The 26,313-nt window shown below is 45.9% G+C and overlaps 1 protein-coding gene across 5 annotated transcripts in view; it reads left to right on the forward strand.

The window, feature by feature from the left end:
• The window catches only part of TCF20 (transcription factor 20), a 350,226-nt gene that overhangs the window by 93,179 nt on the left and 230,734 nt on the right, over positions 1-26,313 (forward strand). Inside the window, exon 1 of one of the 5 annotated variants that reach the window (XM_060245339.1) lies at positions 4,699-4,716. The exons of the other annotated variants lie outside the window; for them this stretch is intronic. The gene's annotated coding sequence lies outside the window, so the exon portion shown is untranslated. Of the gene's footprint in view, positions 1-4,698; positions 4,717-26,313 lie in introns of those variants that run through there. 5 annotated transcript variants of the gene reach the window in all.

A 26,313-nucleotide genomic window follows, 5' to 3' on the forward strand; every position in this document is an offset into this window, starting at 1 on the left:
CACTGGCTATTCTGGAATGTGGAGGGAGACACACAAAGCAATGGGAAACAGTGCCAACCATGTGGTAAAAGCAGGGCTTTTTTTGCGCAGGAATGCAGTTCCAGCTGGATTGGTGTTAGGGGTGTGGCCTAATGTGCAAATGAGTTCCTGCTGGGCTTTTTCTACAGAAAAGCCCTGTGTGAAAGAATGATGTCAGGGGGTGTGAACTAATATACAACTGAGTTCCTGCTGGGCTTTTTCTATATAAAAAAAGCCCTGGGTAAAAGACTAACATACTGTCTGGGTCAAAAAGGATTTCTCATACTTTATGGAACCAAAACATCCCAGATTAATTTTAACGCTGCATTTTCACTAGTTCTATCACCAATGTATTATTTGATAAAGAAATTGACCTTTCCTCTTCTCCTCCTCCAATGTTTCTCATTTGTCTCTCCCCCCTCCCGCCCCCACATTTGCCTTACAGTGCTGGATAGTGGCACTGATGAGCTGAGGGAGGAAAGCAGCTGAACAGGGTAGGTAGTGTTGAATGGCAGATAGGCAAGAGGAAGACAGCATCTGTGGTGATGCAGGGAGAGGCAGATTAGTGGGCAAGAGATACTGTCTAGTGGGCAACTGCAACTGAGGAGGCCAAGGATGTGTGTTTTCTTTGCTGTTCCACTGCTGGGGAAATGGTTCCATTATGGTTTCCTTGTGAATGTACTTCTTCCCTTTGAAGCTGGCTATAAAGTAGTGTGGGTGGGAAGATGAACTGAAGTTGTGGTGCATAGCCTAGATTATGACACACTGCCTGAGGGCTGCCTACCTATGATCACAAAACAAGATATTGGAGACTGAATACATACAACCATCTTACCAAATGATAGGGCTTTCTGTGCTATGATTTTTTTGGTCATCAGTAAAAATTTCTGATCTCCCCTCAACCAGATGTCCTCATATGCAGTGAATCAGAGGAGTGGTGTCTGTGATATGCTGTGTTTTCCTCATGTTTTCAGAATGGTTGCATGATCACATGTAGTACTAATTAATAACTAATGATACTGAGTGAGGAAAGTATTGCCATAAATTACATAGTTCCATGCCTGGAATTGTCTTTTTAGGAACATCTTGTCTGTCTTGCTTTTTATGCATGATTTTTCAGATTCTGCAATTACAATTATCTGTTTTCATGTGGTGATTAAAGTACTTGCAGTTTTCCTGGATAATTTTTTTTTGTCTTTTTGGTGCATTAATGATTTTATTTTAAAAACCCTTATTTCTATTTATTTCTTTTGCACCTGATCTTTCTTCCCAGGAGGAATCTAAAGTGGCTTCCATTGTTCTCTTCTGATCCATTTTATTCTCACAACAACCATGAGAGATAGGTTAGGCTGAAAGCCTGTGACTTGTCCAAGGTCACCCAGCAAGTTTCCATAGCAGAGTGAGGATTTGAACCTGGGCTTCCCAGATCCTGGTCCAGCACTCTAACCTCTCTAATATTTCAGAACTGGTGTTTATAGGGATGTTGTGTGATGGAGACTGGGTGAAGTGGGTATGTACATACCGTTCATCTTATTTTCATTGTGTAGAGTTGCCATTTAGTGTTTTTATGCATTTTTTCACTTTGCAGGGTTAGCCTGCAACTGTGTGTTAACCAGGGCTTTTGTTGAGCAGGAACACACAAGAACGCAGTTCTGGCTGGCTTGGTGCCAGGGGATGTGGCCTAGTATGCTAATGAGTTCCTGCTGGGCTTTTCTACAGAAAAACCCTATATAAAACAATAGTGATGTCAGGGGGTGTGGCCTAATATGCAAATGAGTTCCTGTTGGGCTTTTTCGACAAAAAAAGCTCTGGTGCCTCCCTCCTTCACCCTTGTGCTAGCAGTCAAAAGTCTTCCCTCAGTAAAGCTGTATTTTAAAGAGAGAGAAAATTACAGGGAAATATTTTATATTTGGAAACCAGTGCAAGCAGTATCAATATAAGTCAACATTTAACACAGCAAAAACAAAACAAACCATCTACTTCAATCAAGAAGTTTGAACCAGGAATTAATAACAAAATGTTGCCATAATGGATGGCGAGAGTGAGCTAATATCTACATTCCACGGCAATAGATGAGGTAATAACTAGTGGTGAAGCAAGAACAACCACAATATAGTACAAAATAGATCATGACAAACTTTATTATGATACTTTAGATTACATTTAAGAAGTGAGCAATCTTTCCCACATTTTCTTGATGGTAAGTGGATAACTTTTCATTCAGAGTTGGGAAATAGCAAGGGGATCATTAAATTCACCTTCCTGTTGTGAAACAGAATATCCTGTATTTCACACAAGGTCAGCTGGCAACATGAGTGCTACAAGTATATTCTTAAAAATAAGGTGTACCTACAAATATAATGTACGGAGCAGTCTTAATTCCCAGTGGTTTACTTTCAAGTTCCAGACAGTTTCCCCAAACTCACAGATGCATTGTAAAGGGCAGGAAAGCTAAATTGTTCCTGTAAATCAACCTTTTTTGTGAAACTTGACACAAATGCATTTCAAAGTGTTTCTTATGCATGCATACCAACAGCTGATGTGAGACTGAAAAACTTTTAAGTGGAATATGGGAATTACACTTTAGGATTGCAGAGTTAAATTTTCTATTGGGTAAACATGCAATGCAATAATGCATTATGGCACCTGGAAAAAGTCAAATTTACCTTCAGTCATTGCTTAGTATCAGAATGTTTGAAACATTTTAATAAAGTTAACTTACTATGCAGAGTTCAATAATGTTTACTAATAAAATTATTAGGGATGGTGGCTCAGTGGTAGAGCATCTGCTTGGGAAGCAGAAGGTCCCAGGTTCAATCCCTGGCATCTCCAAAAAAGGGTCCAGGCAAAAAGGTGTGAAAAACCTCAGCTTTAGACCCTGGAGAGCCGCTGCCAGTCTGAGAAGACAATACTGACTTTGATGGACCAAGGGTCTGATTCAGTATAAGGCAGCTTCATATGTTCATATGTTCATATGTTTCTGTTATGCCTTGGAATAGTAAACTGTAGCATTCATCCTTTATGTATCTTTTAACTGGGTTTAATTTCTTAATAAAAATAAACATGCTAGTTAATTCAAACATTGTTTGTATGCTTTGTCATCAGAATACTTTGCAGCTTCTCTTCTCTGTGTTACTACCAACCTGTCAAGTTGAAAAATTACTCCCTTTTACTCCAGAGTAATCAATTTGGAACAACTACATTCCCATGGTTCTTTACTAGCAATTGTCTATCATCAGTAATCCTATAGAAACGCGAAAACCTATCTCCTGCCACCCTGATTTTATGCACAAAAGAATGGTTAAAGTGTGCAAAGCGGTAACAAATCAGAATTAACAATGACCTGGGGTGTGCACTGGAGAGTAAGACGTATTGTTATAGTCCTTTGTCCTGGCTAGGGTTCTGTTGGGATCACGTCTCTTTCCTGTCTAAAATTCTCTTTGATGTTTACCTCCTAGATCTTCTACCCCCCCCTCCCATCTGTCATGTGGGTGGCACAGAACTGCTGTCTCACTGTAACCCAGGGATCCCTGAATGCTGTTTTCTGGCTCTAAAGCTCTTTGGTATAAAGGAAGTGCTATCAAAATGCAAAGGTCTTATTCAACGCCTCTCTGGCTTTCTAATGTTACTTTCGGCTGGTGTTTTCCTAAATCTACAGGCTCAGGGTATATTTGGAGTGTGTGTGTGACTGTGTGAGTGAGAGAGAGAGCAGGAGCGCGCCTCTTCCTCAGAATAAGAAGAATGTGTTGAGCCCTCTGGCTGGAAGCCAGGGCTCTCTCTGGAAGTATAAATCGACCCATCAGGGAGGGGGGGGAGAGATTAACGTTGGCCGTCTTCATTAGTGGGTCCCCAGGGGAAGGCAGGACTGCCATGAGCTGTGAATGAGACCAAGCAGGGGAGGGGAAGGGAGGGCTTGCAGTTTTTATCACTCCCTTTAGAGTCTCCTGAGGAGAGGAGAGAATGATAGCAATGGAAGGACATAAAATGAAGGAAGCTGCAGCCTTGTAGCAGAACATTTGCTGCCTTCTGATTGGGTAAAGGGGTATTTGGCTGCTATTCCTCTGCTCCAATCAGTACCCAGTGAGCTGTTTGGACTACTTGGCATGCTAATTGGGAGAAGAAGAGAGGAAATTGGCCCCGTGGCAGCATGATGCCCTGCCATGCCAAACAAGCGAGAGTAATTACACTCACAGCACCTTCATTATATAGATTTTCAAGGGAACCATAAAGGAATAATTCTCCTCAGACCTTTTTCTCTTATTTTTTCCCTGGGTATTTTAGTCCAGGTGATTTGTCTCCAGTCCTCCCATGCATTTTGCATATTTAACCCCCTTTCACACTACATTTCCCCCGCCCCCCTTTCAGGCCCATGTTTTTGTGCATGCAGTGGCCTGTTTTCACATGTATGCAAGTTTGTTTTTTAGCCTAAGCTGTTCAGTATGGAAGTGATTACATTTCTGGGTGTGGAGATTTTTTTTCTCTCCCCCCCCCCCGTTTTTTTTTTGTCTAAATCTTGGAGAAGCATATTTCTTGGTACAGTCCTTGACAGATTGAATTGTGATGGAGCTGCTACCGGTAAAATCCAGTTAAAGCTAGTTGCTCCTCCCCTCCCTTTTCCTCCTCCCCTGTTTCTACATGCAGTGGAAGGATGCAGATATGACAGCTCTGGATCTTGGAATTCTTTATGCATAAATACAGGTATGACACTCACTGCCTGCCTGAACTCTGATCTCAGGGGATCATAGAGAGGGAAGCTTGTCGTCCCCTGCTCTTTCCCTCTTCCTTGGCCTGTGCAGTCTTGCAGTCAAGGGGCTTAGTGACTGTATGAAACGTGATGCTGCTTTTTTGGCAATGGGACACAGAACTGTTTAAGATGTAAACAAAGGTTTGATACATTGGAACCTTAGTTTGTCTGCCTGTCCAGGGACTAAGAGGTCCTCAGAAAGGTGAAATCTAGAAATAGATTTAGAGTCTGTGTGGATAACACAGGGCAGGAATTTGGGCAGAATCCAGCGTATTCCCTATTTCACAATTGCCTGGTACTGTCTGAAATCAGGCACTCAAAGCAGGTGCTGTTGCTTCCTTGGCTCAAATGAGCATCTAGCCAGCCAGGAAAATTGTAGTTCGAGCTTTGAATGCCTGCTTTTCCCCTGTGGAATGAGGCCTGAACAATTCCCTTCCAGACAGCTGATCTGACAGTCCTCCTGTTCCTGTTCTTTTTCATTCCTGTGTCTCTGTGGGAGTCAAAATGAGCATGGAATGGTTAAACAAGATCCAGTGTTTGTCTTTTGCTCTTCCTGGATCAGAGGTTTATACTTATGAATAGTAGATATGTTCCCTGTCTTGAAATGTTGTCAGATATGTGTATGCAGACATATATGTAACTGTGTGTGAGTCATTTGTGTTTTCAGTTAGTGATGGGGTGGTTCATTCATTTTACAGGAGCCTACATTTCATTTATTTAATAAAAATATTATATTTCTAAAGCACCTTGAAGCCCCAAGTCTCTCCTGCCACATATATTGATAGAGAAATTGTTTCTTCTTCAGCGTTTCTATCTCAGAAGGGTTAAAAAATGCAGTTTGAATAATAATAATTATGGTTGTACTTGAATATTGCCAGTTTATATAGGTGAATTTTCACATTTTATGTTTGTACTTGTCATGGCCTTTGATTAGTGCAGTTATATGAATGACTGAAGCATATATATTTTGTACAGTATTGGAATAATAATGGGGCTTATTGTTCATATTTTCAATATATCCTGAATGTTCAAAGTGCTTCATATATATCATTAATCATTACAACAACCCTGTAAGTTGGACCAATATTATTATCCCTAGAGGGCTGGGGTTAAGAAGTAGAGGAGTTTATGGCTAAACTGAGATTTAAATTTCTGCATAATTATCTTAACTATTCCAGTGGCTCTCAAAAAGCATTTTTCTGGAACTGCACATAGAACAACTGAGACAGTCCATTTTCTTGGATTAAGTAATAATTTGTAAACTGTTATAGATGCTGATCCTTTGTCCCTGGGAAACAGGCATCAGTTGCCTACTTCGGGCTAGGTAACTTCCAGTGTTTATACTAAATGGCAGCATGTCAGGCTGTTTTGCTTGGCATAGCAGCTCCCTTGCTCCATTCCAAAAGCAGGAGTGTAGATAAGCAAGGATGAGCTCAGATCAGAGCTGGGAAGCAGCAGGGCATGGTGGGAGTAAATAGGATTCTGGGGGGGGGGGGGGGGAGAGAAATCCCCTCTTTAGAACAACAGTTATTTAAATTTTGAATTTGTACTGTGGTAGCTCTGAGAGTGAAAGTTTAAGTGTAAACTCTCCCAGTGATGTCCTACTACAACCTTGTTCACAAAGGAACTTTAGAGCCAAGCATTATGAAGATATTACTCTTGTCTGTTTCCATCACATTCCCAAGTGTGTACATCTCTAAATATTTTAGTCTTTTAGTCCCATGTTCGCAAAATAGATCTATCCCCAACATTTGCACTGCCTGGCTAAGTACAGCCTTGTTTGCCATAACAGCTGCATATTTGTGGTAGAGGCTGTGTATTTTTTAAGTTCTTGGGCTATAAAGGTAGCCTGCTGTTGGTCTACTTCCTGTGCTGTCATTACACTGGAAGCAGCCTGCAGAGAAGCAAAACTGAAGTGGGGTGAGAGTTAAGACCACAATATGTATGTATGTACTTGCTGCCAGGTTGCAGCTGACTTAAGGTGACTCCAGCAAGGGCTTTCAAGGCAGATGAGAAGCAGAGGTAGTTTGCCATTGGCTTCCTCTGCAAAGTCCTCTGTAGTGGTCCAACTAGGGATGTGCAGCATGAACCCCTCTCCCCCCCCACAGTGGTTTTTGGATGCAGGTATCAGGAGTGAAAAAGTATTGTTATTTCTGGCAGGACTGGATCTTCATGTTTTTTGAGGGGGGTGGAATTAAAAAAATGATGCCCCCTTGTGGGCCCATTCTATCTTATGGGCCCATAGAATAGAATGGACTCCATACCCAATTTGGCTCCCCTTCTCTGGCGGCACCCAGGGCAAGTGCCCCCTCTGCCCCTCCCTAGATCCGGCCCTGATTCCTGGTTATGTGGGTCCCAAATACTGGTTTGATATTTGGATCCATTTTTTCCTTTAGGATTTCTGTATTATTTGGATCCATTTTTCCCTATGGAGAATCTTGAGGGCCTGCAGAGGCTATTTAAAAAAAATCAAAATAGTGGCACCAAAATCACAGCAGAATTGGCGGTGCCTATTGGCTAAATAATCTTCAAGTTTCAAAGCTCGTGTGGATGTCCCACCCCAAGCCTGGTTAGGCAGCGAGTGTATTTTAGCTCGCCCGCGGAGCCTGATGGATCCGGAACTGACGGCTCTACAGGACCCCTGGCCTCCTGGCAACTCTTTAGATGATCTGGTGGAGTCTTGGAATGATAGACTCTCCAGAGCAATCGATGAGATCACACCTAGGCGTCCTCTGCACCCTCGTCCAAAGCCAACACCTTGGTATAACCAGGAGTTGCGGCAATTAAAGCAAGGGCTCAGACGACTAGAGAGGCAATGGCTGCGTACTCGAGATGAAACGACTAGAACACCTTATAGAGAATTTATGAGGTCCTATGAGATGGCAGTCAAAGCCACAAAGAAGACATACTTTGCGGCTACGATTGCATCTGCAATTTCGCGCCCGGCACAATTGTTCAATACAATTCAGACTCTTACAACGCTGCCCCAAGGCAGACCAAATTCTAAGGAATTGGAGATCGGCTGTGAGGCTTTTGCGAATTTTTTTGCAGATAAGATCACATTGCTCCGCCGCAACTGCCCTGCCATATTGGAGACAGTATGTGAACCCGAGGCCTCGTGCCTGTCTTCGGATTATATTCTGGATGGTTTCGGTGCTCTCAGCCTGCAGGAAGTTGACAGGATCCTCCTATCTGCACACCCTACAACTTGTAATCTGGACCCGTGCCCCTCCTGGCTTATTTAAACCTGCCAGAGGGAGCTTAGATATCCTGTACGGGATATCATAAATAGATCCCTGATGGAAGGGCATTTTCCAGTGCCCCTCAAAGAGGCGGTGGTCCGCCCTCTCTTGAAAAAAATCAACATTAGATCTGGCCGAATTGGCACACTACCGGCCGGTCTCGAATTTGCCCTTTTTGGGTAAACTCATTGAGAGGGCAGTGGCGTTGCAGCTACAGAGTTTCCTGAAGGATGCTTCCATTCTTGACCCCCATCAGTCTGGCTTTTGCCCGGGTCATGGGACGGAGACAGTGCTGATTGCCCTGGTGGATGATCTTCAGTGGCATCTGGATCGAGGTGGCTCGGCGGTACTGGTGTTGTTAGACCTATCGGCAGCGTTCGATATGGTCGACCATCGGTTGCTGACTTGCCATCTCACTGACGCGGGGATTCAGGGGCTGGCCTTACAATGGCTTTCCTCTTTCCTTGAAGGTCGGGGACAAAGGGTGGTGATTGGGGGTGAACTGTCCCAGAGACACACGCTTGATTGCGGGGTTCCTCAGGGGGTGGTGCTCTCCCCGATGTTGTTCAACATCTATATGCGCCCCCTTGCCCAGATTGCCCAAAGGTATGGGTTGGGTTGCCATCAGTATGCTGATGACACCCAGCTCTATCTACTTATGGATGGCCATCCTGCCTGTGTCCTAGAAAACTTGCACCTGGCGTTGCAAGCCATGGCTAAATGGCTCAGACTGAGTGGATTGAAGCTAAACCCAGCCAAGACAGAGGTCCTTTGCCTGGGTTGTCGTGGCCCGGGAAGGGAAATCCCCTTACCAGCCTTTGACGGTGCGCCACTGACAATGGCACACAAGGTCAGGAGCTTGGGGGTACTATTGGAGCCTTCCTTGACAATGGAGGCTCAAATAGCAGCCACTGCCAAGTCTGCATTCTTTCATCTTAGGTGGGCGAGGCAGTTGGCCCCTTTCCTGGAGCATGACGATCTGGCAACGGTGATCCACGCAACGGTCACCTCAAGGTTGGACTACTGTAATGCCCTCTACATGGGGCTGCCCCTGTGCCGAACCCGGAAGTTGCAGCTAGTGCAGAATGCCGCTGCTTGGCTGCTATTAGGGCTTCCTAGATGGGAGCACATCCAGCCGGGGCTCCGGGGACTGCACTGGCTGCCAATAACATACCAAGTTCGGTACAAGGTGCTGGTTATTACCTTTAACGCCCTATATGGCCTAGGACCTGCCTACCTTAGGGACCGTCTCTCCCCACATGTTCCTCAGAGAGTGCTGAGATCGAGTTCTCAAAACCTGCTTGCAATCCCCGGGCCAAAGGAGGCCCGACTTAAGTCAACCAGAGACAGGGCCTTTTCAATCACAGCCCCTTGCTGGTGGAACCAGCTACCAGAAGAGGTGAGGGCCCTGCGGGACCTTAGGCAGTTCCGCAGGGCCTGTAAGATAGTCCTCTTCCGGTTGGCATACAACTGATCGGTACTTGAAAATTTCTAATAGAAGGCTATAGTATGGTACTTTGGTAAATGGCTTTGTTTTACTGTTTTACTGTTTTTACTGGTTTATTGTTTAAATATTGTAAATTGATGTATTTTAAAACTTAATCCTATGTTAGAACTTTTGTGTTGTGAGCCGCCCTGAGCCGCTTTGGTGGGAAGGGCGGGATATAAACTAAATAAAATGAAATGAAAATGAAAGTAAATTAGTTCTTTGGCTTCTGAACAATGTGCTTCCACCATCCTCCTTTGTTTCCTAATGATGGGGAAATTCCATGCTTTTTCCAGGGCAAAGAATAGGCAAAGGTACACGACCAAGCAAACCAATGACTGGCCAATGCAAATAGAACCAACAAGCTAAATAGGACCATTGTGGGACCAGGAAATTACAACAGAACCAAGGGACAACACAAATAACAACCAATGTCAACATAGACAAGCCAAACCCATTTAGCAGGGAATACTGTTACAAGGCCATCAAAAGTCCAACTGGCGAATCCAAACCAATGTCAAGTAAGAGAATCCAAGCCAATGTCAAACCAGATAATCCAATACAAACAATCTGGAGCACAGAACACAATATAGCAAGACCAACAGAACTAATTTCAAAAAACAGATTCCAAGTCAAGGTGACCTGGCAAGCTGATAGGATGCCCTGACAAGAAGATACAGGCACAGACACGCAGAAATATTAAAGTAAAACAGTCCTGGGAACCTTAAAATGCTGCCCTTCCCATATTCCTGGTTACTTCTGACTATTTCTGGAATTTTTTGGGACTCATTTACTGGTATCCTAGAAAATGCCAGATACCAACTGGACACCTGAATATATACAGAAAATATGAATAAGATATGTTTTGGATATGTATTTAGACCAGGGATCCAAAAAACATCCCTAGCTACAACTACTGACCCTGCTTAGATTTCCCAAGCTGACCAGGTTACGCCATGCCACCTTCCCTCCCAGAACCACAGTAGGATCTTTCAGTTATCTCAGAGACAGACTTATAAAGAAGACTAATATGTGTTTACACGAGTTACTGAGAGAAAAACAAATTCAAGACAAAGACTAGAAAAATCCAACTGGAAGAAAGCTTGAAAAGTTAAACAAATTATTTGAGAAAATGTGTCATTTCATTAAATACCTCCAGCCAATGACGGCTTTAAAAAATGGTGGCATTTTTTAAAAATGTAACCTTATCCAGTAATGGTTGTGAATTTCAGTTTTACAGGGGGCTGAACTAGATAAACCATGAAATTCCTTTAAAATTAATTATTGTGTGATTGATCAGTACCAGGTGCATAACCCAAAGAGATTTGTTGCAGGGCTAAAAGTTCATGTCTACCAGTTGAAACTGTGTCTTGTACAGTCAGTTGGCAACTCTGGGCTGGGGAGGAATGTAGCTGTGTTGCAGAGGATCTACAGAACAGCTATTATAATTGTACCCAAAGTATTTCCCATTTTTTCAGAAGGCTTGGCTGTCAAAATTGAGCTGTGTACCATTATAGATATTTGATTATTGTGGATTAGATTGACACTGACAATCATATTACATTATCAGCATCTGTATTACTGTTCTAAAAGGTGGATTAAGGAGGTGGAAACTGTAAATGTGGGCTGTAAGAATGGGTGGCATGAAAATTTCCCCTCCCCCAGCATTCTTTAGCCCCACTCCATGGGATTCCTTCAATCCAGAGTGGGAGGTAATGATTCCCTCCCCTCTGCTCAGCCCTTTGGGCTGCTGTCAATAACAAGTGATTTTGCTATGCCTCATTTGCATATTGTTTTAAGTCTCTGCATCTTCCTGCTCTCCCTTACATCTCCTCCTCTCTTCTCCCACTGCAACACTGTGCTAAATGTTAAATTATCCCCCCCCCCCCCGCAATCCTCTGCTCTCTTTCTTTTTAGTTGTTGTTCTGGTATCCAACGCCCAGGAGCAAAGAAAGGGAGATAAACAGGAGACATAGTCTCATTCTCTTTCTCTTACATAGAATTGTAGGCAAGCAAAGCTGTCAGCTTGGCAGCATGAGACAGACTCCATCTCTGAAATGTGCAGAACATGTCTGTCAGCCATGAGTGATCTGCTTACAGTTCCAAACATCATAGTAACTCTCCTGACAATTGTGGATGGGACTTCCCTGCAGAATACTTGCATCTTCTGCTGCTTTTGTTGGGTCAGAAACCAGGATTAGTTGCAAGTCAGGGGGTCATTCTATATGGAACCTCCCCCCTTCTCACTGCATTCATACAAAAATCACGGTGTGAAGGCTCTATATAATGGAAGAGAGGCAGCCCTGCTGTAGGAAAGCAGTTTGCTTGATAAAAAGCAAACCATCTCTAACCCAAGCCAAGTTCTTGGGGAGGGGAGATATGCACTGCAAAGTAAACAATGAGCAACTAGCCATCCTTCAAAAAACTATGTTTTTTAAAAAGTAAAAAGTTTATGAAATGGTGGGAGCAGGTGGCTCTACTTGTGTTAGGGGGAATCCATGGCTCAGTGATAGAGCAACTGCTTGGCATGTAGAAGATTCCAGGTTCAATCCCTGGCATCTCCAGTTAAAAGGAACAGGGGCAGACTGGCCATTTAACTCACAAGGAAATTTTCCAGTGAGCCACTGTCCAAGAGGGGGACTAGTGGCCAGGAGCAAGCAGAGCTGAGCCCCAGCAACTCTGCCAGTTCATCAAGGCCATGTATTTCAGACCTTTCATGAGCCATTACTGCTGCTTATTTGAGGGGAGAATGAAATGGTGATCTAATGCCCATTGTTGTCCCACTGAGCTCAATGTCCTTGAAGTCCTGGTTTATAACACTACAGGGACCACTTAGCTTGGTTTGCTCCAGGGCCGTTTACACTCCCCAGTCCACTTCTGACCAGGATTTAGATGATGTGAAAGGCCTTGACCTGAGAACTGAGAGAGCTGCTGTCAGTCTGAGTAGACAGTGCTGAGGTTGATGGACCAGTGGTCTGATTCACTATAAAGCAGCATCATGTGTTCACTAGCATTTTTTTTGTAAATTATATGAGTGCTTTGGAATGTAAAGTGGAACATTTTGGAGTTTTCAGTTTCTAAAGAAGCTTTACAATTCTTTAAAAGGTTTCTCAAAATTGTATAATCATGGTGGGGTTGTGTGAGAGATAAGAGAGTCCATGACCGGTGCAACTAGCAATACTAGCAACTGCAAGAAAATAAGAAATGTGTGTGTGTATAAGAGAGATGACAATACATTTTCTCAGCAACAAAATACTGCAGTTTTAGATGCTGGAAAAAATGAAATCCCATTTCTTGATGATAGGAAAGTCAGGATATAAATAGTTTAATAAACAAAACATGAACTGAAGTATTTCCAAGAGAGAGAAAAATCTGGATACCCTGCAGCATTTGGATAGTAACTGAAAAAATACACGCACTGATACATCCAAGTCTCTGTTTCCTTGCTTTCCCTCTCCTTCCTTCAGCATGTATCCTGCATCAACAGTGCAAGCTTGACCTCTCAGCATGAGCTCTCTGTTGTAATACTATGTATATTTAGACAAACATCAAGCATAGTATTTTAGAAAATCAAAATGATGATTCAAATAGCTATGCAAGCTTACCCCTTTCCACTATTACTAAATTAAAATGGTTGAACTCTACTGATGTTACTGTTCTGAAGCTTTGTTTTCTTATTCTGAAGTAGGGAGCAATCTTGGCCGGTTGCGGTTTCTTAATTCTCTGTGACGGGTGAAGATTTTTCTTGTGTAAAATGCTTTTGCTGATTCTGAGGTTGGCTAAGAGATTCCTGTATATCAAAGCTATCACTAATTCTGTTGCTCAATAATAGCAGGAAGCATTTATGCTAATAAAAAAATTACTGCTTGATAACGGTAGTGAAAGTCATTACTGTGCCATAAAAGGACATCCTCTAGAGGCCATAGCATCAAATGATGCCCTTGGGGAAGGGATGCATTCCAGCCATCTGGGAGCTATGATGTTTGGGTGATATACGCCTGTGGTAGAACAGGCTCTGGCAATTTTCCTTCTGAAAGGAAAAGCTACAGTGTAAATGCTGTCTTACTACACATTCTCTCAAACTGTGAAGCACATTTTAAAAATTAATAACCATACTGTAATTACTGTGCAATATTTCTCTAGTTTGAGCATAGTCCTCCAATGGATTGGAGACATAAATATAATGCACGAATAACAGATTAAGAACTTGGATAGTTAGTGCTTTCAGAGAAATGGAAACAAATTTTGTAAGGATTTAATTCATTTCCCGAGATAGTCTTTCTCTGAAGGCTTCCATTGTGTTTTCTACTCCTCCAACTGCATTCATAAAAATTCAGATCTGTATGTTTTTCGCGTGCTCTGCAGGTTTTTAGAAGTACTTATTTTAAACTTAGTTTTCTGTCCCCAAAACCTCTTACACAGACATCTTAGTTGGTAGTAGCCAGCTAGTATGTACTTACAGGAACTCACTGGGGCGGGGGGGGGGGGGCCTTGAGAAAAGCTGCTTCTTAAAAACTGTAGTCTCGGTATGAAAAATAAATTTTAAAAAAATCTCATGGGTTAGTCGAGGGCTTCTGTGGTGGAAGTGACTGTCTCCTGGTACAGCAGTATTCCTGCATTGGCCAGGGATCAGGCAAAAGCTCTTGAAACAAGCCTGCATGGGCCAAGATGGCAATAGCGTCTGCAGCAGCTGCACCACTGTGCCCAGAAGATGTCACATGGGCACAATGGCATGGCCATGATGGATAGGGTGAACAAACTAACCACTAACCACAAGGTGGCAGCCATGAGGGACCAGCCACAGAGACATGGGAGGGTAGGGGTTAGCCCATGCAGTACTGGGCCAAGGCACCTCTGCCAAACAGAATAAGAACATAAGAGAAGCCATGTTGGATCAGGCCAATGGCCCATCCAGTTCAACACTCTGTGTCACACAGAGTGCCATCAGGAGGTTCACAAGTGGGGTTAGAAGCCCTTCCACTTTGCCCCCCACCAAGCACCAAGAATACAGAGCATCACTGCCCCAGACAGTTCCAATAATATGCTGTGGCTAATAGCCACTGATGGACCTCTGCTCCATATTTTTCAATCTCCTCTTGAAGCTGTCCATGCTTGTAGCCACCGCCACCTCCAGTGCCAGTGAATGGACACAGCAGCCCCAAAAGGGGAAGGAAGGCACAACACCCTGTACACCATCACACAAAGCACTTATAACATGACCATCTAGCAGCACTGCCCTGCTGGGAAGGAAAGGCTCCCAACCTGGGGGCATGGACAATGAGCCAAGTACTCTGATTTTCAATAATCGATGTAGAAGGAACATGAACTTTGCAGCCTCCATGCCATTTTTAGGCCCATGAACAAGCTGAGGAGCATATGAACTCGGTCTTGCCAAAATTGTTGGAGGAATCTGAGCTCCAGCTGTTATGCACCAAGGCCTAATTTGACTGAAATACCTTGCCTTGGCCTCAGACTGAGAGGGGCAGGGGTTAGGGACCACCCTAATTCTGAGATGGGAACCAGCATTGGTCTGTCCTCCTTGACCTCTTTTCTAAAGGCTTTTGAAGGCCCTAGTTTGGCCTGGAGCATGGCCAGTGGCCTCCTTCTGCCCAGAAGCCATGGTGATGTGGCTCATCCTGTGAGGGACCCGTAGTGCTTCCTGAGCAATTTCTGGCTCATCCCTTCCCTTCCCCACCCCCAAGGTGCAGCTGCCCAATAGCTGATTGTCAGACAACTGGCTGTCATAGGGCCAGCTGTCAGTGGGCTCCTGACTCCTAAAGGATCAGGTGCATCAGTCACTTCACTGGGCCTAGAGGATACTGGGCTGACTCTGGGGGCGGGATCATGGTATAGTCTCCATTCCCCCCTCCCCCGACAGTTTGTCTTCCTATGGCTTGATTGTCTTCCCTGGAAAATGTAGAGAGGTCTTTGCAGTAAAACATTAGACTAAAAGTCTGCTTAGCCACTTAAATACAAGATTTAGCCAGTTTATACTTATCTTTTATTTATGTAAAACATTTTATGCTACCTTTTCATCTGATCTACCCGCGAGCTTTAAAAAACCTAAACATTTCAGCAATTAAATCAATTATGAAATAATTTAATTAAAATGCATAAACAAAAATTCCTAAAAGGAGGGCCAGTAACCATTATAGGGGGTTTGCTAGAGGAAACAAAAAATTCACCTGCTGGTGAAAGACAATGCTAGAGGAAGGCAGCTGAATCTCCCTGGGAAGGGGATTCCAAAGTTTTAACACTATGACCAAGAAGGCCCTTTCTTGAGTTGCCACGTATGTAACTTCACATGGTCAGGGCACCTGAAGCAAGGCTTCTGAAAATGAATGGAATGTATAGTCAGATTTATATGGGAGGATGTTGTCAAGATACGTTGGGCCCAGGCCATACAGGGCTTTAGAGGTTAATACCAGCATCTTTAATTCAGTCCAGAAGCAAATTGGAAGGTAGTGTAGATGGAATAAAACTAGAGTGATATGGTCCCTATGACTCCAGTCAGCACTCTCAGCTTTCTGTTCCAAATGTTGCTTCTGGAAAGTCTTCAAGGGGAAAATCATGTAGAGCTCACTGCACTAATCCAACCTAGATGTTTCCATGGCATGCATCACAGTGTCAAGATCTTTTCTGCCCAGCAAGGGCCGCAGCTAGCTCATCAGCTGAAACTGGCAAGAGGCTAGGGTTGCCAAGTCCAATTCAAGAAATATCTGGGGACTTTGGGGGTGGAGCCAGGAGACTTTGGACGTGGAGTCAGGAGACATTGGGGGCGGAGCCAGGAACAAGGGTTTGACAAGCATAATTGAACTCCAAGGGAGTTCTGGCCATCACATTTAAAGAAACAGCACACCTTTTACAATGTCTTCCTTCCATAGGAAATAATGAAGGAGCGGCACCTTCTTTTGGGGCTCATAGAATTGGACCCCCTGGTCCAATAGTTTTGAAACTTGGGGGGTACTTTGGGGAGAGGCACTAGATACTATACTGAAGATTTGGTGCCTCTACCTCAAAAAACAGCTCCCCCAGAGCCCCAGAAACCTCTAGATCAATTCCCCATTATACCCTATGAGAATCGATCTCAACATAGGGGATAATGAAGTGCTCAGCAGATGTTTCCCTCCCCGCCCCCAGTTTCTGGCAACTCTGAAGTGAGGGATTGGCTTCTTTACTCATGAGTTGCTGACAACTTCTTCCAAGTAACACAGACACACCATCCCAAGAGGAAGCCTTTGAATCAGAGACTGAAGCCTCCGGAGGTGGAAAGGCACATGGTCCTCTGGGGGCGGGGCTTCCCCCCGCTGGCCAGCTGACTGGGGGCAGGAAGGAGCCCGGGAAAGCGGAAGAACCCCCGCTGGGACCTGGGGATTGGCAAACCTACAAGAGGCACTCCTGGCCCTGCTGCCACCTGTTTATCCAAATATGTGAAGCTAGGTGTCCTGAGCTGCTCAAAAATCCCTTAGGATGCTAGTAATGCATAAGGCATTACTACTGACTACTACTACTACTACTTAGTATTACTGAGTAGGAGAGTGCAATGCTAGTAATGCATAAGGCATTACCAGCATTGCACTCTCCTACTCAGTAGTACTCCATAATCAGGGGTGTAACCATGGAGGGCATGCACTGGCACATGCTGCATCACTCATGGCTCATGCCCCACAACTCCCCCTGCCCTTATTAGTCAGCTGCACTTGTTCATCATGGCTGCTACAGGAGAAGGAGAGGCAGCTGGTTGGCTGGTGCAATTAATACTCAGCGAGTACTGTGCTACAGTTGCAGGTGGGTGAGGCCTGCCACTACTGTAGCATGGAGTGCATCTTCACTGAGAATTAATTGCACCAGCCCATTGACTTCCTATCACAGGCCAAGAGAGTGGGTGGATGAGGCAGGTAGGTCTCACTGAAGTCATGTGACCTGGTCTGGGTCATATGAATGCAGCAAGGCCTGCCTCATCTGCTCGCTCACTGCCTTGTCACCTGGCCAAGGAGAAGGAGAGCTGGTTGGCTAGTGCAATTAATACTCAGTGAGTATGTGTTCTGTGCTACAGTACTGGCAGGCCTCGCTTGCTCACTACTGTAGTACAGAGCCTATACTCACCCAGTATTAATTGCACTGGCCAGCTGGCTCTTCTTCTACTGTAGCGGCTGAGATGAATAAGTGTGACCGGAAGGTAAAGAAAAACCTTTATTTTCTTCACCTGCCTGTCAGTGGGATCTCTTTCCCTTCCCCCTCTCTTCCCCATTCCACCACCCCACAGCATTTCCCAGTGCCCCACCAACCAAAGTTTTCTGGCTATGCCCTGTCCATAAGCAAGGAACTGCTGTGTTGTATAAGGGACTTTGTGGATGTCCAATTGAATATCATGATTCCTACAAGGAGTATTAATGAAAAAGAAGAATTAACAGGACAATAGCTTTTATATAAATATTTTAAATAACTAAGCCAGGGGTTCCTAACCTTATAGTAGCAAACTGCTTTATAATGGGGCCTGAATTACTTATCTATGGCCAGTTCACACATGCATGTGTATCACTTGTTTGTCATCACTTGACCACTTGATGCTTCATGACTGGCAGCTGAATGTGTAAATTCACTCATTTAAAAATATTATTTTTAGGTGAAATGGAAGTTCTGACTACAATGTTTGATCAGTGATGAATTATTCATGTCCTCTGTTTTTTATCCCTTCCTTTCCCCTAGGAGTTCCTGTCCTATTTTGTCCACACAACAAACCTTTCAGATAGATTAGGCAGAAAGAGAATAAATGGTCCAAGATCACCCACTGAGCTTCATGACTGGGTGGAAATTTGAACCCAGTTCAAATTTGAACCCAAACCCTTGGTTAACACTCTAACTGCTGTCCCACTTTGGTTTTCATTTTACTGTGGTCATCAAGCAATGCATTTAGGAACCAGACTTTGGCCCCTTTCAGACTTTGTAATGTGTTTTAGTAGCCAGTTGCTGACTGATTTTTTGGGTCATTTCAGACTGTTTTAGCAACTTGGCTGCTAACAGATTTTATGTACCTTTTCATACAATGCCACTTGTGTCTGGTTAGCAAAGCAGGATTGAGCGGGGTTTGAGGCAGACTGCTTCCTTCCATTTTCTTTGCACCTCTGAATTGCTGTAGTGCCTGTTTAAAATGTCTGCAGCTCTTTCAATAGCGCTGCTTTCCCCTACCCTTATTTGCCACATGGCCTTTCTCAATTTCTAAAAAAATCATTCTTAGTTGAGTGCTATAGTGTTAGACCCAAATAACACTTCAGTGCTGCTGGAGGACCATAGAGATGCCTTGGAGCTATTTTGATCTAGAGCTAGAGAGCCAGTTTGGTGTAGTGGTTGTGTGTGGACTCTTATCTGGGAGAACCGGGTTTGATTCCCCACTCCTCCACTTGCAGCTGCTGGAATGGCCTTGGGTTAGCCATAGCTCTTGCAAGAGTTGTCCTTGAAAGGGCAGCTTCTGTGAGAGCTTTCTCAGCCCCACCTACCTCACAGGGTGTCTGTTGTGGGAGAAGGAGATAAAGGAGATTTTAACCCACTTTGATTCAGAGAGAAGGGCAGGTTATAAATCTACGGTGGTCTTTTTCTTCTGCATTCAACTTAGAAAGGTTAAAAAAATGGAAAAAAGACTGCATGGTGAAAAAGAGAAAAAAAACCCAGCATTGTTTGAAATTGCCAGAGCTCTTTGAAGATTGCTCATTAAGAGAATGAAATTCACTGTATGAAATCCCTGTCTCACTTTATTCAAAATGGACCCAACAACAGATAATATCCAGTGAAAAAGGCCTTAGATTAACCCTTAATTGTTTTGTTCAAAGTGTATGATGTTAAGCATGAAGTGATGCTTGAAGTGAAACTATTTCCTATCTAGTTCAGGACTTTTGTCATGGCTTTAAGCTATGATAAGTAACCAAAATATTCTTATCTTCTGAAATGTGATGTAGTATTTAAAAAAAAAACTGTTTTGTGGCTGAAATACTTTCTGTTGCAGAAAAAAAACGTGCATACATTCTGGAGGGAAGATGATAATGTGACATCCTGTGAACATTCGTAGTAACACATTAACAAAAGTATTATGTCTTGTGTGTAAAGAGTGAAGGAGGACCTGATATAACCATGCTTTTAAAACGAGTTACTGCAGTGATAAACAAAATGCTTCGATTTTTAACAAAGTAAGGAATATTGAAAAAATTTTTACATTTTAGTCAACATGCCTTTTAATTTTTCCGAATTATTAGGTCACAAAGTAAAACAATCAATCCTCATATTTTAAAAGGTGATGATGCCTGCTTTCAGATGTCATGATAAACTGGTTTGTCAGGACATCCAAACCACTAAAGTCTAACAAACTATGATTTGTAGGTTGGCAAACCAGAATGTGTGTTGTTTTGTTAACACAGTCTGAACAAATATGGTTTGTTGTGATATCCAAATAATCAAAATTTCTTGAACAGAGGAATGAGGCCTCAAGACAACACTGGAAGCAGAACTGCACAGCCCAACAAGCATTTGTTGGCCAGTAGAAGGACTCCTGTACCATCCGTATCTTCTACAACAACCATGCTGTCAACCTCTAGCCTTCTGAAGATCTTCTTCGTAGTCTCTGTGCAGTCACACATATGGGGTAATCCGCAGGATTGGCCCTGACCTCGGAGAATTCAAAGCAATCTTAATCGTAGATTTGGCGCGCCTCCCTCTCGTCCTGGGGAGGAGGCATCGTCTGCGCATGCCTGGACGAGGGGGGGTGCCTAGCCACTCAGTTTCTTCTTTACCGCCGACCGGATCACACCATGCCCCACAGGGCACAGCAACAACTCTCGCCATCTTCCCCACCTCTCGCGGGAATGGCGCAGCCGGCAGCTTCCGTGGCTCAAGGTCCCTGCAAGCCTAAGTCCGGCAAGCACACCAAAAAGTCTGACGACGCCAAAAAGCGCCGCCGCTCCAACTCCACTCACGCAGATCCGACGAGCAACAAGGCCCCAAAGAAGCCTAAAACGGGACATAAATCCTCCGACCCATCTGCGCAACCTGCGAGTTCGAACCCGACCACGAGCTCGAGCACAGCAAGACCTATGGCATCGAACCCGATCACGAGCTCCAGCGCCTCGATACCTAAGACACCAACGTCGAAGTCGACATCGACGTCGGCTATTACACCACTAGAGATCGTGCGTATCTCTTCCAAATCCCCTTCAATACCCAACTCTCCACCCGACCAGATACTCGACGTCGACTCACCCACCTCCATCATGAGTCAACGTCGCCATACGCTGGACTCACGCGCCTTCCAAGATGTCCCATTTCAACCATTGGAGGCTCACTCTCTAACCAGAGAACCCTCGACTCCGAGGGACATACCACCCCGGCGTCACACACCAAGATCTCACAGCCGCCAACGATCTCACAGCTGCCGGAGAGAGAGATACCATTACTACTCTCCCTCGAGGTCCAGATCACCGTCTCCTCGGGACCGAAGAAGGCACCGACGATCTCCTTCCTTCGACACATACCATCCCGGACCCGAGAATCCGCTCCTACCGCAGTCATCACGACTCTCCTCGCTACCGGGACCGTACCGACAGACTTGATCGTGACGCATCCCCATGTAGGCACCACCTCGACTACGAAGGACTCCCTCGGTACCGTGACGACCACGTTCGCCTTAGCTTCGAACCGAAACCAACATCACCGACCAGGTCCGCATCGGCCGCTTCCGTCAAACAGCCTCCACCCCTGGAGCCTCCGACTGAACTGCCACACAAAACTGATGACGACTCCGAAGCGGAACTCTCTGACTCCGCTCATTTTTCTGCTTCAGATCTACACTCCCCGGCCTCTGATATAGCCAGACCAGCGGACTTATCACCATCAGAAGGTCCTAAATCGTACCTCGACCTCCTCTCGAACATGGCAAACTCACTGAATATCAAACTCAACACCGACGCACCCAGGGTCTCGGACGTCATGTATGACTTAGTGCACGCAGACCTCCCTTCAAGCTCCTCCTTCCCTATGCTCCCCGTCCACCTCGAAACCCTCAAGGAGGCGTGGGACAAACCGGCATCAGTACCTCCAACCTCCAAAAAGGTGGAAGCCCTCTACAAAGTTCATGCACCTGAGTTGAAGTTTCTATTCAGCCACCCAGCTCCGAACTCGATGATCGTGCATTCTTCCTCGAAGTCGAAGCAAACCAGACACCCAGTGCCCCCAGAGAGGGAAGGCAAGAAGCTCGACACTATTGGCAGAAAGATATACTCACTCACTATGGCCACGACTAAAATACATAACTACATGGCGTACTTCTCAGCCTACGCATACAACCTGACAAACTACCTCAATACCTTGGTTCCCTCTCTACCCGAGGCATCCCAGAAATCAGCCACTAATGCCCTGCAGGAGCTGGCAAGAGTGAACAAGCAGCAGATCAACACAGCGCGCCACGCCGCACAGTGCTCGTCTAGAACCCTCGCTTCAGCCATAGCCCTACGTAGACACGCGTGGCTTAGATCCTCATCCCTCCAACCTGATATCAAGTACAAGATTGAGGATCTACCCTTCGATGGCCTCAGCCTGTTCAACGTGACTACGGACGACATTCTCACATCCGTAGACGATAGCAGGAAGAGAGCGAAGAGGTTAGGGGTCTCCCAACACCAACCCCAGCTCAACAGACAGAGGAACTGGAGACCGAGCTACTACAAAAGTTCTAGGTCCCCAAGACAACAGGAAGCATGGAGACGAAAACCTCCACAGTCCAAACAGCCCTTTCAGCACAGGGCACGCCCTCAAACATCCAAGAAGGCCACAGCTACCACCAAACCGTCCCTTTGACCATCCTGCCCCAAGACGTCCAGATACCTCCCCTCAGCCAAACCCCCACTCACTCACCCGACTGCAACCTTTCTACCCCGCCTGGGAGGCCATAACATCGGACTCATGGGTCCTGGCCATCATACAAAGGGGCTACATAATAGAATTCACATCCACCCCAAAACATCACAGATTTCTCACCACACCGCCGTCCGCACCCCTACAAACAGAAATCACGACCTTGCTGGACAAGGGCGCGATAGAACCGGTTCCACCACAGTACCAGCGTACCGGATTCTACTCCCGTTACTTCTTGGTGCCGAAAAAAGACGAAGGACTCCGCCCCATCCTCGATCTCCGCAAACTCAACCTTCATATCACCTACAAGAAATTTCGCATGATTACCCTCCAATCAATCTTGCCGCTCATTCCAGAACAATCCTGGATGGCATCCATAGACCTGCAGGATGCCTACTTCCACATTACCATCAATCATCGTAACAGAAGATTCCTCAGGTTCGCCATCGGGGATCAACACTTCCAATTCTGCTCCCTCCCATTCGGCCTCTCGACGGCACCAAGAGTCTTCACCAAATGTATGGCAGTGGTGGCCGCAACACTGCGTCAGCAAAAGATATCAATCTACCCGTACATAGACGACTGGCTGATCGTCGCTCACTCAAGAGAACAACTCCAACTGGACGTCGCCACTACCCTTTCCCTTCTGGCCACACTCGGCCTCCAAGTCAACGTATCAAAGTCCAAACTAACTCCTACCCAGACGATTCAATTCATAGGAGCAGACATCTCCATGGTCTCCCAAACAGCTTCCCTACCACAGGACAGAGTACTCAGCATCCAGTCTCTAGCCAACACAATTATTGGTCACCGCTCCCAGCCAGCGCTCACATTTCAGAGAATGTTGGGTCTAATGGCAGCGACCACTGCAGTCCTCTGCTTCGCAAAGCTGCACATGCGACCTCTACAAATGTGGTTCGTCAGAGCTTTTCACCCTCACACACAGCACCAATCCACACTACTGACCCTCCCGTCACACATCATTACATCCCTGAGATGGTGGACGATAGAGCGTCATCTCCGTATGGGAATGCCATTCAAACAGGCACCCCCCTCCGTGATCGTCACCACAGATGCCTCCAAGAGGGGATGGGGAGCCCACTTGGGAGCCCTCACAGTTCAAGGCCAATGGTCGGACTACGAACGCTCCCTCCACATCAACTGCCTGGAGCTGCTCGCAGTCCACAAAGCTCTAAGGTCCTTCCTCCCATCGCTACAGAACCGGCATGTCCAGGTCACTTCCGACAACATAGCCACGGTCTTCTACATCAACAGGCAAGGGGGCACCGCCTCCACCAGACTCTGCAAGAGGGCCCTAGCACTATGGCATTGGAGCATCAGCCAGGGCATCTTTCTCACGGCCGTCCACCTACCGGGAATCGAGAACGTGCAGGCGGATGCCCTGAGCCGCCACTCGACCAACAACCACGAGTGGTCCATCAACAGCCAATACATACAGCAGATCTTCAAGGTCTTCGGTACCCCGAAGATAGATGTATTTGCATCACCGTCAAATGCCCAGTGCACCCACTTCTACATGAGAGGGCCTCCATCCCAACTCTCCAGAGGGGACGCATTCCTCCAATCTTGGAAGGGAACGCTCCACTACCTCTTCCCTCCAATTCCACTTATCACCAGAGTCCTACAGAAGATACAGGTGGACCGCACCAATTGCATCCTAATAACTCCATGGTGGCCACGTCAACCCTGGTTTACCACTTTGCTGCTCCTGTCCAACAACACATTCCTCCAACTCCCGCAAGCACAGGACCTCCTCTCCCAACAACATGGCAAGGTCCTACATCACAACCCAGCGTCATTCAAACTGACGGCCTGGAGGATCAGTTTTTAGAATTCCCCCCCGAGGTCCGCCAGGTCCTAGTGAACTCCAGGAAGCCATCCACCAGAAAATCCTATTCACTCAAGTGGAAACGCTTCACACACTACGCCTCGCAACACAACTTTAACCCCAGCTGCGCTAGCATCTCACAAGTTCTGTCTTACACCCTAGCGCTCTCTAGGACGGGACTTTCCTACTCCTCCTTGAAGGTACACTTGGCAGCCATCTCTGCCTTCCACCCCCGCATCGAAGGCGTGACAGTCTTCTCTCACCATGCTACCAAGGCCTTCCTCAAGGGCATCATTCGCCTACATCCTCCAATCCAACAAATTCTACCGACTTGGAGCCTCTCCCTCGTCTTAAGCCAGCTCATGAAGCCACCCTTTGAGCCCATGGCTTCTATTCCACGTCACCTGGAAGACAGCACTACTCACGGCACTCACCACAGGCAAGAGAGCCAGCGACATCTGCGCGTTCAGGGCGGACCCACCATACACAGTCTTTCATAACGACAGAGTGGTCCTCCGCCCCGACCCTACCTTCCTGCCAAAGGTTGTCTCACCCTTCCATCTTGGGAAACCCTCAACCATACTGGCCTTCTTCAAGCACCCTGCGGATGCAGGCCAGAGGGCACTACACAACCTAGACGCCCGCAGAGCCCTTGCCTTCTACATAGACAGGACTCGACAATTCCGTAAAGATTCGAGACTCTTTGTCACATACGCTACTCACAACATGGGCAGAAAAATATCTACCCAGAGACTTTCCAAGTGGCTCGTTGCCGCCATTGAACTCTGCTACCAACTGGCAAAGCAGCCAGTCCCACAGCACATACGAGCTCACTCTACCAGAGCCGTCGCTACCTCGTCAGCATTCCTGAAAGGCATCCCAATAAAGGACATCTGTGCCGCTGCGGTCTGGTCCTCTCCGTCTACCTTCGCCTCGCACTACGCCCTTGACGTTCGTGCCCGGCGTGATTCGTCCTTCGGACAGGCTGTACTGTGCTCCATCTTCAACTGACAGCCCGTGAGTACTACTCTCGTTACGTTTCTTACCTAACCACACATATTCTTGCAGATCCAGCACCCTCCTCCTAAGGGAATAGCTCGCTAATCACCCATATGTGTGACTGCACAGAGACCACGAAGAAGATGGACAGGTTTCTTACCTGTAACTGGTGATCTTTGAGTGGTCATCTGTGCAGTCACACAAACCCACCCAGCCTTCCCCGCTGCTGGACACTCATCTAGCAGATTTTTCCACCTGTTCGGCGGCGGGAAGAAACTCAGTGGCTAGGCACCTCCCCCTCGTCCAGGCATGCGCAGACGATGCCTCCTCCCCAGGACGAGAGGGAGGCGCGCCAAATCTACGAGTAAGATTGCTTTGAATTCTCCGAGGTCAGGGCCAATCCTGCGGATTACCCCATATGTGTGACTGCACAGATGACCACTCGAAGATCACCAGTTACAGGTAAGAAACCTGTCCTTTCCTAGTGCATCCACGGTTGGCAGCACCCACTTATCAACGTGGTTGTTCACTTTCCATCACTTCCACCAGGCACTGATACTCCTATTGCCCCTTCAATCTACAGTGCAGCAGAAAATCAGCTTGTAAAAAGTGGGTCAGAGATGAACACCCGAGTAAGGCTGAACACTGCCTGATTCCTGTCTTCAACTCCAAACCTTTAATTACTTGTAATGTGCCTATACTTTGCACATATTTCTTACTGAACACAATTTTTGATTGTGAACCAGGCATATACCGTACCTTTCAGCCAAAGATAACAAACTGTACTGTACAGAACTATACCCTTAGAATGTGGACATTGTGGTGGATGTGGTGCTGGTATCCTGAATTCTGGACCGTGTAGGCTAAATGTGCATGATGAAGGGTGGGAAGATACTGTCTTGCCTGCGAAGTGTCTTGAGCTACCTGGTCCACATTTTGCTCTGGCCATCATTGCTCCCAGAGATGTTGAGAAGGAGCAGCCACCAGTAGTCTTTCTAACGCTAGCTGGTGTCCTGAGACATACAGAGGAAATTAGAAAGGCAAACCTAATTCATTTGAGGCACATTTTCCTATGTTG

Source organism: Heteronotia binoei, chromosome 8 (genome assembly GCF_032191835.1).
Source record: "Heteronotia binoei isolate CCM8104 ecotype False Entrance Well chromosome 8, APGP_CSIRO_Hbin_v1, whole genome shotgun sequence".
Classification (NCBI taxonomy): domain Eukaryota; kingdom Metazoa; phylum Chordata; class Lepidosauria; order Squamata; family Gekkonidae; genus Heteronotia; species Heteronotia binoei.